The sequence below is a fragment of the Poecilia formosa genome, unplaced genomic scaffold, assembly GCF_000485575.1.
Source record: "Poecilia formosa unplaced genomic scaffold, Poecilia_formosa-5.1.2 Scaffold147, whole genome shotgun sequence".
NCBI classification, from domain to species: Eukaryota; Metazoa; Chordata; class Actinopteri; order Cyprinodontiformes; family Poeciliidae; genus Poecilia; species Poecilia formosa.
In genome coordinates, this window is record NW_006800086.1 from 1322936 (window position 1) to 1338792 (window position 15857).

At 38.7% G+C, this 15857-nt stretch overlaps 2 protein-coding genes across 7 annotated transcripts in view; one reads left to right on the forward strand and one right to left on the reverse strand.

The window, feature by feature from the left end:
* The window catches only part of dido1 (death inducer-obliterator 1), a 39160-nt gene extending 32425 nt beyond the window's left edge, over nt 1–6735 (reverse strand). For 5 of the 6 annotated variants that reach the window (XR_001663513.1, XR_001663511.1, XR_001663510.1 and 2 more), the window contains exons 1-3: nt 6627–6735; nt 1771–1844; nt 1346–1491 (exon numbers count right to left, since the gene is read on the reverse strand). The gene's annotated coding sequence lies outside the window, so the exon portion shown is untranslated. Of the gene's footprint in view, nt 1–1345; nt 1492–1770; nt 1845–3207; nt 3441–6626 lie in introns of those variants that run through there. The other variant, XR_001663509.1, reaches the window with a different exon arrangement.
* Nucleotides 6736–9929: 3194 nt separating this feature from the next.
* Nucleotides 9930–15857, forward strand: part of LOC103145823 (nuclear receptor coactivator 3-like) — a 52751-nt gene continuing 46823 nt past the window's right edge. The window contains exon 1 of the mRNA XM_016677083.1: nt 9930–10061. The gene's annotated coding sequence lies outside the window, so the exon portion shown is untranslated. The remainder of the gene's footprint in view (nt 10062–15857) is intronic.

A 15857-nucleotide genomic window follows, 5' to 3' on the forward strand; every position in this document is an offset into this window, starting at 1 on the left:
AGCAGTTATGTGTGTGTATGCTTCAGCTGTGTATGTAACCTAAGAAAAAAAAAATCAAAATATGGCAATAAATCTGGTAGATAGCATGTTTCCCCTAAGACTATGAAACTACAGTTGTACTCAAGGCAAAGGTTAAACTCAAAACATCGATGCAGAATCTAAAACACTAACAAGGGGAACAGTTTTTTTCCCTAAGGTTAGGCTGTGCACAATTAACCTAAAATACATTCAATCTCTATTTAAAAACAGAGAGTCTGTTAAAAACAGAGAGTTACCCTGCTAGTGGTAGCCTAGCATTTCAGCAAACTACTCCACATTAAAACACATTAAGCAAGGACCCATATAGCTACTATTTACTGAAAATTGCAGCTGCATGTGTTAAGTCAGATGTCCCTGTAAGAACAAATGGAATTCATTTGTTTAACTTTAACATTAACAGGTGTCAGCAAGAAATTGATTTTAACTCTCGGATCAAAACAGGGGACAAAACATTATGTTAAATATCTCTCATTTCAAACAGTTTTAAATACGATACTTTTGACATGTGCACAGTAACATATTAAAGAAACAATTTTATTTTTAATGCCTGATGGAATCCACTAGTAAATGTACCACAGACAGCTTTCAGCAACAAAAGATCAATAACATTGTTAATCTACTCTGATTCTTCTTAAATTATGACACATATATTGTTCACTTAAGTTGTTGAGAAGGAATAATTGAGACAAGTATAAAATGTCAACATCTCCTAAAAGCTTAAAAGCAATAACCTAGGAATTGGTGATATTGTATGATGAAAACAAGGCATCTCAAAAATGTGACTTTTAGTGTCATTTACAAATGGAGAAAAAGAAACTGTACTTTTTAATGGTAAATGCATTCCACTAACTTAAATCATATGTCCCCTCTCCCTTTTATTATTTTCAAATTTTTGTTAGTTTCTAACAGTGCTGACTGCGTTTGCTCACGCATCTTGCAGATTTTGCTTGTGTAAAGCATTCAGGATGTGGAGCTGCATGTTCTGACTGTGCGGTATTGACGCTCAGTGAGCCGAGCAAAAACAAACAGACATGTGAATGTTGACAGAACGTCGAGTTTTGAGCCTTTTTTAAAGCAGCTCGTGTATATACAGAAGTTCTCTACGCCAGCACGCTGATAAAGTCCCATTGTTGCCTAATTTTAGATTAATTAAATCTAAATGGTAAATACATTCCACTAACTTAAAATTAAATGAATATACAACTAAGATGAACTAAATCGTTTTCTGCGCACAGACTGAAGATCCAATTTCTACATTTTGTTAGTTTTTTTTTTTTAATTCCCATTTGACAGATTGAGATGATACCTGGTCCTTGGTGCTGCTACCAGCTCCAGGTTTTTTCTTCTTTTTCACTGGGCAGGGTGAGCTTTCAGCAGGGGAGTGGCCGCTGGATGAGTTTGAAGGACTGGGAATTTTCCTCTTCTGGGCCAGCCTCTCTGTTGATCCTGCATCTGAAACAGGAAGAGTTTAGACTGGATCAGGCTAAGTCAGTGTGTTCTCAAACTGTGGACAAACAGTCCATAGTTCATGTTAAGTTGGAAAGTACACAAGAAAATCAAAAAGAAGAATATATGTTTAAGAAAAATGCAAAAAAAAGAAAAAACAAAAGCACTTCACATCAAAAACTGCTTCTAACTCTGGGCTACTTAAAGCTTTCTTTCAGTTTTTAAATCATGTTTTCTGAGAATGCCACGTCTTGCAGCTATGTTTGGCCAGTTCGCTGTGCTTACCTTTGGATCTTGTGGAGATCTCCATTTCTTCTGCTTCAGTGTAGTTTTCTGTTTTCCCCTCCTCCTCTATAACACTGACACACAAAGACAACCTTCAGTATATGCTCAGGTTTTATCCTGTGTCCTATTCTTTTATTTATTTTTATGAAAGTAGTGCGCTGTGCCGTAAAGAAGACAGTACATTAATCAAAACATCATTCCACTTATGATAGCGAATTAACTCACAGCTACATTTTTGTATACTTTTAAGACATTTTAAGGACACTATAACATAGAAAATCAGGATCGGCTTGCTTACAAAATTCATCATACTTAAATCTCCTAACATTGCATGTCTAATATCGAGATACATCTTAAAACATTAAAGATTTTTAAACTGAAATATATTTTCAGAAAGCAGTGAAAAAACAAGGTTTAACCAGAGATACAGATTGTGAAAAAAAAACATAAATTAAGCAGCTGTGTTAGCCGATGCTTTTGGATTTTCCATATCTGATGGAAAATTTAAATTGTCACAGAGCAAACTGATTTAACATGATACTGCCAAAAAACTGAGAGGAAGTATTGCGTAGTCGCCGAATATATGTTTTGCTTCTCAACATGCACTGTGATGAAAAAAAATGTTATGATATGGAAATTAAATACAACACTTTCAGCGATTTACAAATGCTGAGTTCAAGAAAAATGAGGAAATGGTTAAGAAGCAGTTTGTAATGGTGCAATTACACAGCGGGACTTCCAGGTATTTTAGAGTAAGCATAGAAAAAATATTCTAGTTGAATCGGACCTGTCCAACATCTACCAAAATATATCTTTTTAAATTAATAAAAACACATTATACTTGTGAAAATCCTCAAAATGCGAGCCCAAACATGCCTTCAACCATCTTTATGAAAGATTTCCCCAACAAGTTTTTTTTCCCCTATTGTCATTCAAACGTGCCTCAGCCTAATTTGAAGCCTATTGTTTATACCAATAAGGATATTCTGAGTGAACTGCAATGTTCAAGCTGTTCAGATGCTTTTGGATTTAGCTATTTTTGTTGTTATCCACAGCCATGAAACACAATCTAGTGCAATTCTTTCTTCCAGTCAAACAAAAGTCATTTTGGTACTGACCCTCTCTGACCTCTTCTGCCTCTTCAAGCTGACAGAAGGAAAATCAGAGACAGAGGACGCGAGACAGTGCAAGGAAGTGCCTCTGCTGACCTCCTTCTCTTAACCTGTCTGGACAGTTTCATGCACTTCACAACAACAACACCCTGAGCAGGCTACGGAAAATAGAAACAACACGCAACAGAAGACACGGAGCTGCACGGTCTGACACAACATCTCAGATATCAGAGAGTCTAATGCAGCCAACTTATTGATGCATCCCTGTCCACACCCACCTCTTCCACAACAATCATGCCTCAAGTGAAGGAAAGGATCAGCATACCTTCTCTCCTCCCTCACTCGCAGAATCTTCGGCCTGTTCTTTTATCTTTATCAATAATTGAGAACGCCAGGGGATAATGGGGTGGGAGAAAAAGATGGGTCCAGGTTTCCCAGAAGGCCTTCTCTCCCTGCTGTTCTCTCCTGCAATTGTCAATCTTTAACCTCGGCTGCGAGCCGCCGATTGGCTCGGGTACCAGGCGGAGGTACCTGATTGGGTGCTGGGGCTCGGTGTGCAACACGGGCTGCAATGCAGAGAGGACTGATCCGTACTACGGCTACAAAATTTCCCCTTGAAACCATCATACAGATGTCCACAGGGCACCAGTCTTCAGAACAAACATGTTAGCTTTAGCACTAAGAGCTTTGACAGAGAGAGAGGATCAGATCTCCCCCTGCTTTCCTCAACCACACTGCTGCAATGCAGAGAGGACTGATCCGTACTACGGCTACAAAATTTCCCCTTGAAACCATCATACAGAGGTTCACAGGGCACCAGTCTTTAGAACAAACATGTTAGCTTTAGCACTAAGAGCTTTGACAGAGAGAGAGGATCAGATCTCCCCCTCACGGCACTCTCAATCAGTGTATGTGTGTGGCATCCATTTTGAAGAAACAGTCTCTCTCTCTTTCTCTCCCTCTCTCTCCCCCTCTGTTTCTCTCTATCACCACTGCACACACACAGCACCATGCAAATTGTCTGTAAAGGACCACATGCGGTTTATTATGTGCCTCAGCATGTGGACATGTAACTCTGGGCCAAAAAACTGGCCTGGAAATGTCAAAGGGCCAGACAGCTGAGACAGTAGGAATGCATAACGGTAATCTCTAAATAATACTTCTCCTTTATTCTGTAAAGTCGCATCTACTCAATACCTGACTGCAAATTGGACTTTGAGAACAAATATAGCATTTTTTTTTTTTTTGCATTTTATTGCATTAAAATTACGCTGAATTAGAATATGGAAGCCAAGAGGAGATGTTTTTCCACACATACTTCTTCTCAATGGCTTTCTCAAGATAACGAGTCAATCTTGAGAAAACCTGATACTATCCTTCAAATGCCTGGCACAATGCATGGCACAACAGCATGCATTTGAGTGGTGGAATCAGGTTTAACACACATACACACCAATCATCTCATTATCTCGAAAAAAAAAACACTGAGGAAAAAAGAAAACGTTTAATACAGAAAACTAAATAGTCACCTCGAGAAAACCATCGGGGAAAAAAGGTATGCGTGTACTCTTTATCTTGAGAAAACCATTGGGAAATTAACTCATTATCCTGAGAAAATCTTCGAGAAAAAGTATATGCAGAAAATGTCCACTCTCAGCTTCTGTATTAGAGTACGCAAAAATGATCAATATCATCCAATCTGCAATGTTTTGTCAAGGTAGAGAATCTATAATGTGTTCAAAGTCTAATCCCTTCTCTAAAAACTAGATGAAGGTATCTGCCCACTATGTCCATCCAGTCGATGTTTCCCACTTATCCGAGTTCAGACTTCAGTTGGAACAGGTTGGGGTGGGGAACCAATACATCCCTCTACCAGGCACATTCCTGGGGATTCCATGGCTTACCTTGCCAGAAGAAAAGCCATGGAAAAGTTTCCTTCTGGCAACCCTCCATGGGTTGCCACGGGTTGTTCAGTTCAGTTTCTGAACCAATTGAACTGAACAAGTCAGTTCAGTTGGTTCAGAAACCAACTGAACTGACTTGTTTTCATGTGGAAGACTGGTGGCTTTACTATAAGTTTCTGCAGGATGTCAGAGCTCATTTTAGCCAATTGTACACAAAATCTTGACCTTTTGGCCATTATGCATTTGGATTAGGGTTAGGGTTATGGTTGCAAAGCCTTCTACCACTAAAAATGCCAACAGAAGAGCCCTATCATCCACAAATAGAGGAGATGTAACCACCCCTCACCCTATCTGTCAAGCAAACGTATAACACCAAACCGAACCACCATGGCAAGGGTTTTACTGACAATGCCTGAAGTCTAAACACAGTTTTTTCTTTGATTATTAAAAGCCCAGAAAACACATAAAATCATCTCTGGGACCCCATACTCCCAACAATCCCCAGGAAAAAAAGTACTTTCCAAATCCACAAACCCAAACTCCCTGGACCCCCTTAACTGGTCCACACTGGCCAGTACATGAATCTGAGGTTTGAAGGGCAGTTTCTTTCTTTCATACCATTGGTTTCAAGCTCCATTGTCAGTTTTAAGACTCTTTCTTTTTAGCATATCCATGCTACTTGTTTCATCTTTATATGTACATTTTCCTTGATACACAGATATTAAACCAAATAGGCTGTGTGTGTGCTTTTATACTGAAGGGTTAGCCACACCAGTCCTGGAATGAGGGGATTAAACACATTCCTGGGCAACGTAACACTAAACACTAACCCAAGCTTAAGCTGCATTATGTTAAACAAAGCAGTCTCACCACAGTTCCCTCAGTTATATTAAAAATAATCGCAGTAAATGACAATACTTAAACATTGTCTTAATGTATAACAATTCCCACTTACCATTTCTAATAAACTATTAAAACAAGTTTATTGGAGAATGTATTTGGATATTATAGGTCAAATTCTACACAGATTCTCGAGCTCTCCAAGTGAAATCTTTGTGTGAAAAGCTTCCAGAGGAAGTCCTTCCCACCTTCTGTCCTCTCCTACATACAAATCACCAGTGTGTTTGGAGCAGAGGGACAGAAAGGGGAAGCCTTTTAAAATGGCTGACATTCAGCAGTCAAGAATAACGCTGGAGGGTGGAAGTCTGGGAGTAGCGCAGGTCAATACGCTCCACCAATTCCAGATTATTGGTATCTTAGCTAACAGAGAGATTACTAGATCGGACCATTGAAAATTATGTTTTACTTCAGTTTCCCAGTAAAAATGGGCATGATTTGAAATGAACAAAGTGTCTGGTGAAATACAGAAAAGCAAATTGAAATCTGCTCTTCAAGGCTATGTTAGTCTGGCAAACAATGAGCTACCCTGCTGTCTTGGTCTCATTCTAGTATAAGGCCTAAATTAAACTTGCTGTGCAGTCAGTTTCCCCATCTGTTAATTCCTCTGGGAACACCCCTCTGCATTGCTGCCTGTCTCTTCCATCCTGCCTGATTCACTCAGAGGGTATGTCATTTTGACAGCCAAGGCCAGACACAGCTGTAATGCGGTTTTCTCTTCAAAATTACTGGAAAACAGGCTTTTAGCATCAGTATCGGCTGCATTACTGAACTCACTACGTCCTCACTCCAGGCTGCACTCATATGCTTGGGGGTTCCAATAAAATTTTACCCCCCCCCTCACCATATCTGTCAAGCAAACTTATAACACCAGGCAGGCACAGATCCAACTGGTGCTCTTTTAGCAAAGCATTATATGTGAGAAAATAAAAGTAGGGCTTACCTCTGTGGCTGCATGGCTAAAAACTCTGTGTGATATGTCAGTGCTTATTAAAACATGGAGGACAGCCCTGTCAGCCCTCACCCAGTTTAGAGCACAGCCACGATTCTCCAAGCTCTCTGACTCCACTGTTCTGATAAAAGCCATGCCGAGACTGGCCAGGCACACAGAGCAAATGCAACGCAGCTGCTGATTGGCTGGTGCATTTCCGGGCTGCTTGTCTTTTGTTCAGCACAAGTGAGTTGAGACACAGCAAGACAGCCCAGGCCCAAAACTCTGTGATAAGCCACCATATGTATACAGAACAATTTAAAAGACAACGCTATTCTTTTTCATAGACTTACTATAAAGTCAATCTTTGTTGCAAATGGGAAGAGAAGTTAGCTGTTATGTTGGGAATGAGTCTGTATTTTATTTGAAAGGTTTTGACCCACAAGTTTCCTCCTGAAAACTAAACTAACCACAATGGTAACAATAAAGATCTGGCACTTGTTAAATTGTACTTTGATTGACCAGTGTTTAAAACTAAAACAAAGACAGAAAATACAGGCTGATTTATGGCGTGTGATTAACCTCAGATAATAAAATCTTCTGAAAGATTCCTAAAACGATGACAAGAATTGAAATTTCCCTTTATCTAACTTCCACTGCCTATGGTTACAGGGATACTGGTGCCTATATAACATATATGGTGGAGAGTTTTGTTAATACGTTTTTACATTTGAAAAGTTGTTATGATGCATATATATGTATATGTGTGTGTGTGTGTGTGTGTGTGTGTGTGTGTGTGTGTGTGTGTGTGGTGTGTGTGTGTTTGTGTGTGCGTTTGTTTATAATTCCTTGTGGGGACCAATTTGTGGGTTTTAAACCGGTTGGTTTTAAACCCTTTCATCCTTTCTTCTTTCATTCTTCTTTCACAATCGAAAGAAGAATGAATATATTACACTCTTCAAGTTATCTACAGGACATGTATGTCATGTAATTAACATTTACATGTTAACGTTAACATTTCTCTAATGACATTTATGCCATTAGAGTACATTTCCCAAGAGGAATTTTCCGTTATGCCAGTCAGGAGAAGAGCAACATGAGCCTCCCGAGAAACAACAAACAACCTCCCGAAAATGCTTTGTCTACATTTTGACGAGAAAAACTGAGAACATATTCCCACTACAGTTACACCCCAGACAACCCTACACTTGTAGCATACTCATCATTTCCCACAGTACCGTTTGGTGTCCAGTCTGTGCCAGTAAGCTCAAAACGAGTCTCCAATTGTAGTCCGACTGGTGATGAGCCTAGCATTCCCCAAGATGGCGCCCAAGCTACAGCCTCTTACTCTGACGAGAGCTCAGCCAAGAGGACGCGACACTTTAAGTTTAGTTAAAGTGCGGATAATCTTCATGTGAGGGTAAAGTTGATCAGATTTAGTTTTACTATAACTTTTCTCCCCTCTTGTTCTTTCTTCCTTCCTTTTGAAGTCTGTATGCCCTCAAACCATAAATGTGTTCGGCCAATCACACCAGTCATTTCAAAATTAATCATTTTGTGCTGAATTATATCAATTTGACTAATTAATCTGCTGTTTTTGTTTACCTAATGGTACATGCTGAGCCTGACACACAACGATGCATTCTACATATATAGCAAACAAAAAAATTAGAATAATTTAATCTAAAAATGTAATGAATTTGAATTAAAGATAGATTAAAAACACTTTTGAGGTTCACAGCATAAAGTCTGAAAAGAGTGATGGGGGCTGATTGGTTAGTGCAAAGAAAGCCTTGCTGTTGGCTGTTTGCAGGTAAACCAGTCTGAATACATTGATGGTTATGGGGCTATCTCCTGTCCTTTCAAACTGTTATCTCCTGTCCTTTTAAAGTGGAGAGAGGGCAAGTAGGGAGGGAGAATGGGATAAAGTGTCTCACACTTACTGAAGGGGTAGAGGGGGGGCTGTAGGTTAGCATGTTTAGTGGGGGAAGGGACACAAAAACACTCCATGGGACTCTGGAATGTGCCTGAATCTCTCTTCCCAGACAAACCTACAACATGCAAACAAAAAGTTCAGTCTTTTCTTTTTGGTTATTTTATTAACTTGTGAATCACAAGTGCTTTTGTGGACAACCGTGACAAAACTGAACAAATGTCTATTTTAATATTTTTGTTTTACTTCCATTTTGGTGGTGATTAGCACATTTCATCATTGTATGTTTGTGATGTAGCACACTTCACCTCTGTTTTCATAGTGAAACAGCAGATAGGATTTTCTCCTCTCTGCAAAGAGCAAGTAAAGAACATTCATCTATTCAACCCCCCTAGTCTCCGACGCCCTTTAACCTCACACTTGTCCTGTTGCTCTCAGGCCAAACTTGGCCTTCACTCCCTCCACACCAGTTGCAAATTGGCCTGCTTGACAGATCACCACTGAGAAAGTTACTTATATAATGTGAGCCTACACAATGATGATGTGGCAAACCTTATAGCTTGCTGCGGCAGGAATTTGTTTCACATGAAGATGCAAAAAGCATCTTCATTTTATGTTATAGTGTATTTACAACCTTTAGGGTATCTGCCAAAGTAAAATTCTGTGACAAGGTCCATGGAATGTTCTGTTTGATGACATGATGTAAAACTCACAGTGATGGTTTTGTAGATCTGTTATCAAGTTGAATTCGTTTGTTATCATTAAATTGTATAAGTAGAACAAAACAACATAGTGTCTTGGTTATCTAAAAAAAACAGCGTGAAAAATCATTTAATATACATATGATAAAACCAGAAATGCTTAAAAAATTCCACAAAATAGATGAAATGTTCATAGTTCTGTTCCTGTAGCATCTCAGAATGCATCTTCATTAATTTATGCAGGTTACTTTTGGGTGCCATATTGCAGGAGCCAACTTAGACGCAGTCTGTACATATCTCAGTAACACAGTTAAAGGGGTGTGAATACTGTTGCTATGCAATACTTGTGTTACCACCACAATAAATTTCAAATGCACACGAGGGTGCTTATAAAAATTTTAAAACAAGTCTTTTAAAGAAAGAATTTTTAAATAAATAAATCAATTGTCTTACAAGAAAGTGTAGCCCAGGACAATGCAATACTATACAGATAAGCAATTAAATTAAGTGCTTCTGCGTCTAAAAATAAAATTTGAAGCCTCTCTCTCCCCAAATAATATCAGTGACTACTGGTCATGTTACCTAAGGGTTCTAGTGTGCGTGTAGTTCATTTACAGAAAGTGGCAAACAGTTTGATTCAGTTCAAAATGGAACACAACTACATTACCCAGAGGGCATTTCGTTCTGCTACAAGCTGGCTCCCTCCGCTCTGGGAGTGTTTCCCATTTAAACAAACACAGTATTGCCGAAGATGGCGGAGAGTTTGTAGAGGCTTTAAAGAAGCTGGTGCAGTCAATGAAAGCGTCGAAGCCGGTAAGATTTTTTTTTAAACCCCTGCTAAGTGGTTTGTGATTCGGTCACAAACAAGTATTGAACAACTGGCACTAGGTTGTTTGAGCGTGATATTTTTTTGTTGTTGCAGAAGCAGTTGGTGCTTCTTCGCTTCCGAGCAGGCTGTGGTTTTTAAGCTACCGTGTTAAAACGAGCCACCTTAACGCTGTAAATTTGTTGTGGGATTTTAGTCGTGTAATAATATCAAGACGGCCGGCGCCGTGAATATGACAGTAATAAACATCGAACTTCAGTTAATAGTTTGTTATTCCTATTGGTTTTCGCGTTTATAGCCGTTTCCATATTCCGCTAGCCACAAAGTTTTACGAGACATTGACTTTGATTCGCTGGGGTGCAGTAGTCTTCCTTCTCCTGCTCAGCCCGGCAGAAAAGTCAGATTTTCAGGGCTTACGGACCGTTTTTTATTACGTGTTTGCATTCTTTGAGACTCTACAGTTGAGTTGACCCCATTCATTGAACGCAACGTAGCCGGATAGCTTTGGGAAGTCGGTCCGCTTTGAGAGGGACCAGTTGTAGTTCATCTGCTGCTGGAGAAATCATCTGTCTCCCACCACAGGGGCTGTGAGTCTTTAAAGCCATACCAAGATCGTGTTACAGCACTTTCAAATATGAGATCCTAGTGTAATAAATGGGTGTTTTATGTTTTATTAAAACGTGTGGACGGTCGAGACCCGAAACAGAATACTAATTTAAAGATTGGCAAAATTTCATCTTTTGTTCTTTTTTTCTTTTTAAATTTTGCCTTTGAGCAGTGAGTGTTCAATGATGTAAGTTCACTGGTTGAAATTAATATTAAACATTCACCTTGACTTTTAATGGTTGTTTTTGTTGTTGTTGTTGTTTTTTAAGCCAAAAGTTCAAGTTTGTTATCTTGGAAAATATGTTCAGAATAAGAAACAGCAACAATGCACATTTCTTCACTCATTCCAGTATTTTTTATCTCTTTTAACACACAAACACGCGCGCACACACACAGTTGTTTTCGCTCGGACTAGAAAAGCACGCTGTTCTATATGAAATCATTTCACAACTTAAGACTTGGAAAGAACTATTAAGTCATTTTTTTAAGCATTCTCAGCTGAATCAAGCATGGTGTTGAACCAAAAGTTTGACATTGTGAAGTAAATAAGTACATGATTTGAATAATGTTTGTGTTCACTTTATCAGTGGGAGTTTTTCTACCAGCAATATCAAATAAAAGGGCATGGGGATGGTGGAGGAGCGGATCTAACAATTGCAACAAAATATCACCTGAACTTGAGCAATAAATACTGTTGTTGTTGTTGAAAAGAATAAACAAATGGTATCTTGGAACGTTTTCTTGATCAAAAATTCTTCAAACTGCAGCCCCCAGTATGACAGAACTGTCTCCTTTTGAGGGGATAGATAAAACTGACAAGCTGCAAGGCCTGTTGTGTTGTTACTTTTACAGAATAGTTTTATGTCGGAACAAATGGCTTGATTTGTAAGAGAATTAAAACTAATCTTTTTGCATTGTGAAGGGCTCCTCCGCCAAGAAGAATTTCATCTAAAGACAATTACGCAGCCATGATGAAATGATCCAACTATTAAAAGCTATGAACACCCAAATGCAGTTACATTACTAACAATCCTAGCTGGACTGAATTCTAGATTGCTAATTAAATCAACTATGAAACATCCATTTAGAAAGTGCAGATGTGCAAATAGATGTCTGCACTGAGTATTGGTGTAGAACTTGCTAACCCACTTCAATTTTTCTTCTTTTGTTTTGTACTTTTGACATGGATGCAGATTTTTGTTTGAACCTTGTGCTCACTTATCAGATCAGTTGATTGACAATATGACCAGAGTAGGATGTTGGTTTATAAAATTCTACTCTAATTCGTATAACTCTAATGTCCCATTGTTAGACCGAAAGTTTGAGTTTGTGGCCTGGCTATTTCCCTAATAAGGAGTAAATGGAGAACAAGCTAAGTTCTGAGTGCATTTAGTCTACATCATCAGCAGGGATTGTGAAAACTCCAACCCACAACTTTAAATAAAAAACAGCTTTTCTAGAGGACGTTGCAGCCAGTACCATCCAGTGATTGGCTTTATACTTATTTACTTATTTGGGGAACCTGTTATGTCACATGGAGTTCCAAAAAAACAGAAAACGACTGCCAAACTCGACCTGACCTGTTCAGAGTGTCCGCTCGGGTAAATCCGTCCGTTATTTGTCTCTTTACTGCGGCGAGATTAGGCAATCCGTGCTTATAACGGCCCCATCGCACGATTGAACCCCGGTTTCATTGTTGATTAAAAAAGGCGAAACAAAACGTCTACAAGTTTTGTTTCTTTTTTAAAGGAGGTTGCACAGCGGCCGGGGATTCGTACAGTCTCGGGTTCTTACTCCCTGAAATTGTAAGAGGGCATTCTTGGAGAGCGTACTCATATGAGGTAGTGTGTTAGTCATTCCCCTGAAATGGCTGTGGTTTAGGTGTGTTGTTGGGCCCGCTGCCCTGGGGCCATCCCTGCCAATACTTGCAGGCACCTACATCTTGATGCCTCTTCGCATGAAGGACTCTCTTAAATGATCCTGATGTTTTTGTTATGTGTGTGTGTGTGTGTGTGTGTGTGTTTTGTTTTTTTTCTGGATTCTAGAACATAGTTCAGTTCTTCAATAGCTAGAAAGCATGACTACTGATTGCATTCTTCAACTGCCAAATGAGCTTACCTGTCTTTTTACTTTGACTCACACAAAACACCATTACTCAAGCGAAGGTATGTCGTTTTAGAAATGGAATGAATATCCACTGTGGGAACCTGTCCAGTGAATTGCTTCTGCTCCTTCTCTTTGGCAAATGGAGCCCCCTGTTCCCTATTCTCTGTTCCTTTATCTACCACTTTCTTTCTCCCTCACACAGGGTGTCAGGCTGCGTTAACAATGAATCAATCTTTTGGGGGGGATTCTTTGACTGCAGATGGGGTGCAGAAGTGACCGCGATCCGTGGCTCTCGCTCTTTGTCTGCCATCCCCCGTGTTTGCAATAATTCATTAACTTATCACTTTTTCTCATGGGTCTGGGAGAAGTCCTCTCTGTGGTGGCAGATCCCGATCTTATGTCACATGATTGATTATGCAATTACCATAATGTTAGCGGTATTACATTATAATGAGATAATCGGTTTAATATCCTACCACATATGTATGACTGCGTTGAATGTGTTTCTGTAACTGGGTATAGAAATGGCTCTCGGAAGGTCTGTTTATTTCAGTAAATTATGTTTAGAGGAGGTATTTAGTGACTTAAAGAAACAATATTGGAACAAAAATGCCCCCAGTAGTGTGTTGTGTAGTTATCCTGTGATGACACCCTGCAGTTTTTTTCCCCGTGTTTTTGTATTAAATGCACGAGCGGGCAGCATAATTTGGAAACAATAGCATGAGGCCGCGCGCAGGTACAGGGACAGTACAGTCGGTACACATTGGTTGCGCTCAGTTCAATGCGTCAACTATAGACCTGACTTAATCTGTTTTTATCGTCGCTGCTACTGGTGTATGAAGAACCCTATTTAAAATAAACAAACAACACTTAGCCTGGTGGGGGGAGCAAGTACAGCCTGGTGGCCCGCCAGGCTTATAGCTGGATCATGTTACTTACTTGGATAAAACTGTGTTGCTCAGACTAGCTTGATAAAGAGAACCAGCACAGTTCGGGTTACAGTGCCATGTTGTGGAATGGAGGGTTAATCCTCCATTCCTCTATTTATATAGGTGCTTGAAATCCTTGAAAATGCTTGAATTTGCATTCAATGTTTTTCAAGGTTTGGAAATAATATTCAAACTGCACAGTTTTGTTAAAGTGCAGTCTAACTTTCGATTAACGTCTGAAAGCATTGATTACACTTGAAACCAGATATTTCACACATTTAATAAAAAAGACACACCCACACACACTTGTTTTCTTCGCACTGAAGTTAAATCAAACTAAACTGAGTTGAAATATTATTGAGAGTCTGGCCATATTTAATTATTTATGTGTACAAATCACTGATATCAGCATTCCATCACCTGATTTATGAACACGGATTAATGCAATTGGCTGCAAAAAGCTCAATTTTTGCAGCTGATTTTATTATTTTAAGTCTTAGAACGAGTTCGAGGTTGAGTTTATTAACTCAGTTTGTAACATTTAATCAAGACTTCTCAGTCTGTGTGACTCCCAAAAGAGAAAAAGTAAAAAAAAAAGTGCATTTTTACACTTAACCAAGTGACACTTTTTTTTTTAAAACTATGAGCACTACTTCATCAGCTCTTTCCTTTTTAAAAATGTATATAACATTTCCACATATTTGTGCAAAATTTTTATTCACTACTACTTATATTTTAGCTTACCAGAAGAGACGGAGAGGGCATAACATTTTTCTTTCACTAGCTTTCTGGTGGCAACTTGTAGCCAGTAATTCTACAGTATTGCATGTGTATTGGAAAGGGTTTTTCCTACTCTGGGTTGGATGCTCTGCTCCTTTTTTTAATATGTGGATTTGAAGGTTTGTTTTTCTTTCCCTAGAGGTGTTCATGGGGAATGTGACAAAAATAAAACGAAGCGCCTTGAAGCGCTGACGTAGGGAAACATTAGGAATGCTGTAAAATGTAAGAAATTATCTTTTCGTTAGAAGAAAGAAGCACAGCCTGAGTCAAATTTAGCTTAGAACTGTCTTAAGTAAATTCACTGTTTATCGTTAAGTTTTAGATTTTCTCAAAAACAGCAAAATGTTTGTTTTTCTTTGTCACTAGAGAGCTAAAGAGCTCCTCGTTAATGAGCAGAGCCATAAAGTCCAAATATTTCCAAATGAAACCGTTAACGTATTTGAACTTATTGTAATGGTGTTTTAAAAAAAGTGACATTGTCTAATTGCCTGGAAATCTAACCCTTAACACAGCAAGAGCCTTCCAAGTAAAAATATTGCGGTTAAAAAAAAATAAAAAATCATACTTTACTACATCATTAAAATTAGGTGGTGCAACTCTGCTTCTTAAGACTACATAATATTGTGTTCAGTCATCTTTTCCAACAGAAATGGAGAATTTATTTCAGCTCTCATTAAAACCAACAGCAGAAGAAACTGTTTAAACTTCAAAAGTAACAATTTCAATCTAATCATCAGTTTTTATGCTCAGTAATTATCCTTCATCATTTTCAAAATCTTCAGATGTTGCCCGTACTTGCTGAGTATCAGTTTTGAAACACTGGTTGAATCAGGAAATTGCTTCTAATAGTAAGCCAAACACTTTTAATCAAACGCCTAACTTTTTACGCAAAAAAAAACATGTGTCCTCAACTGTACACTTGTTGTCCTAAAGTCCACCATAAAGAAAACCTTTGCCCTAAATGTTTCAAACTAATAAAATAAGCGTAAGTAATGCTGAAATGGGCTATTATTGGAAGGAAAAACAAAAAAACATCGATCAATCATCTGTCAACTTTTGCAGCAGAGTAGAACTGGCACCAGTTTTGCTTCCTAGTGGGAGTACAGTTGTTTTAATTAAATGGAAAAGGATGGTCATATAAACTCTTCATTAGGACTCTGACAGTTGGTATCTCATTAAACCATCAGCATATGCTGCACAGTCTCGTCATAAAAATGCTATGTTGGATGGAGATAAATTCTTACTCTGCTCAAATGTAGCTAGATTTTAAGTGAGGATCAAAGATTACTGAGACATGCAGTCCTTACACTGTCAGGTCTGAAAATATTCAAATATGCAAATATTCATACTCATTGACAGTTG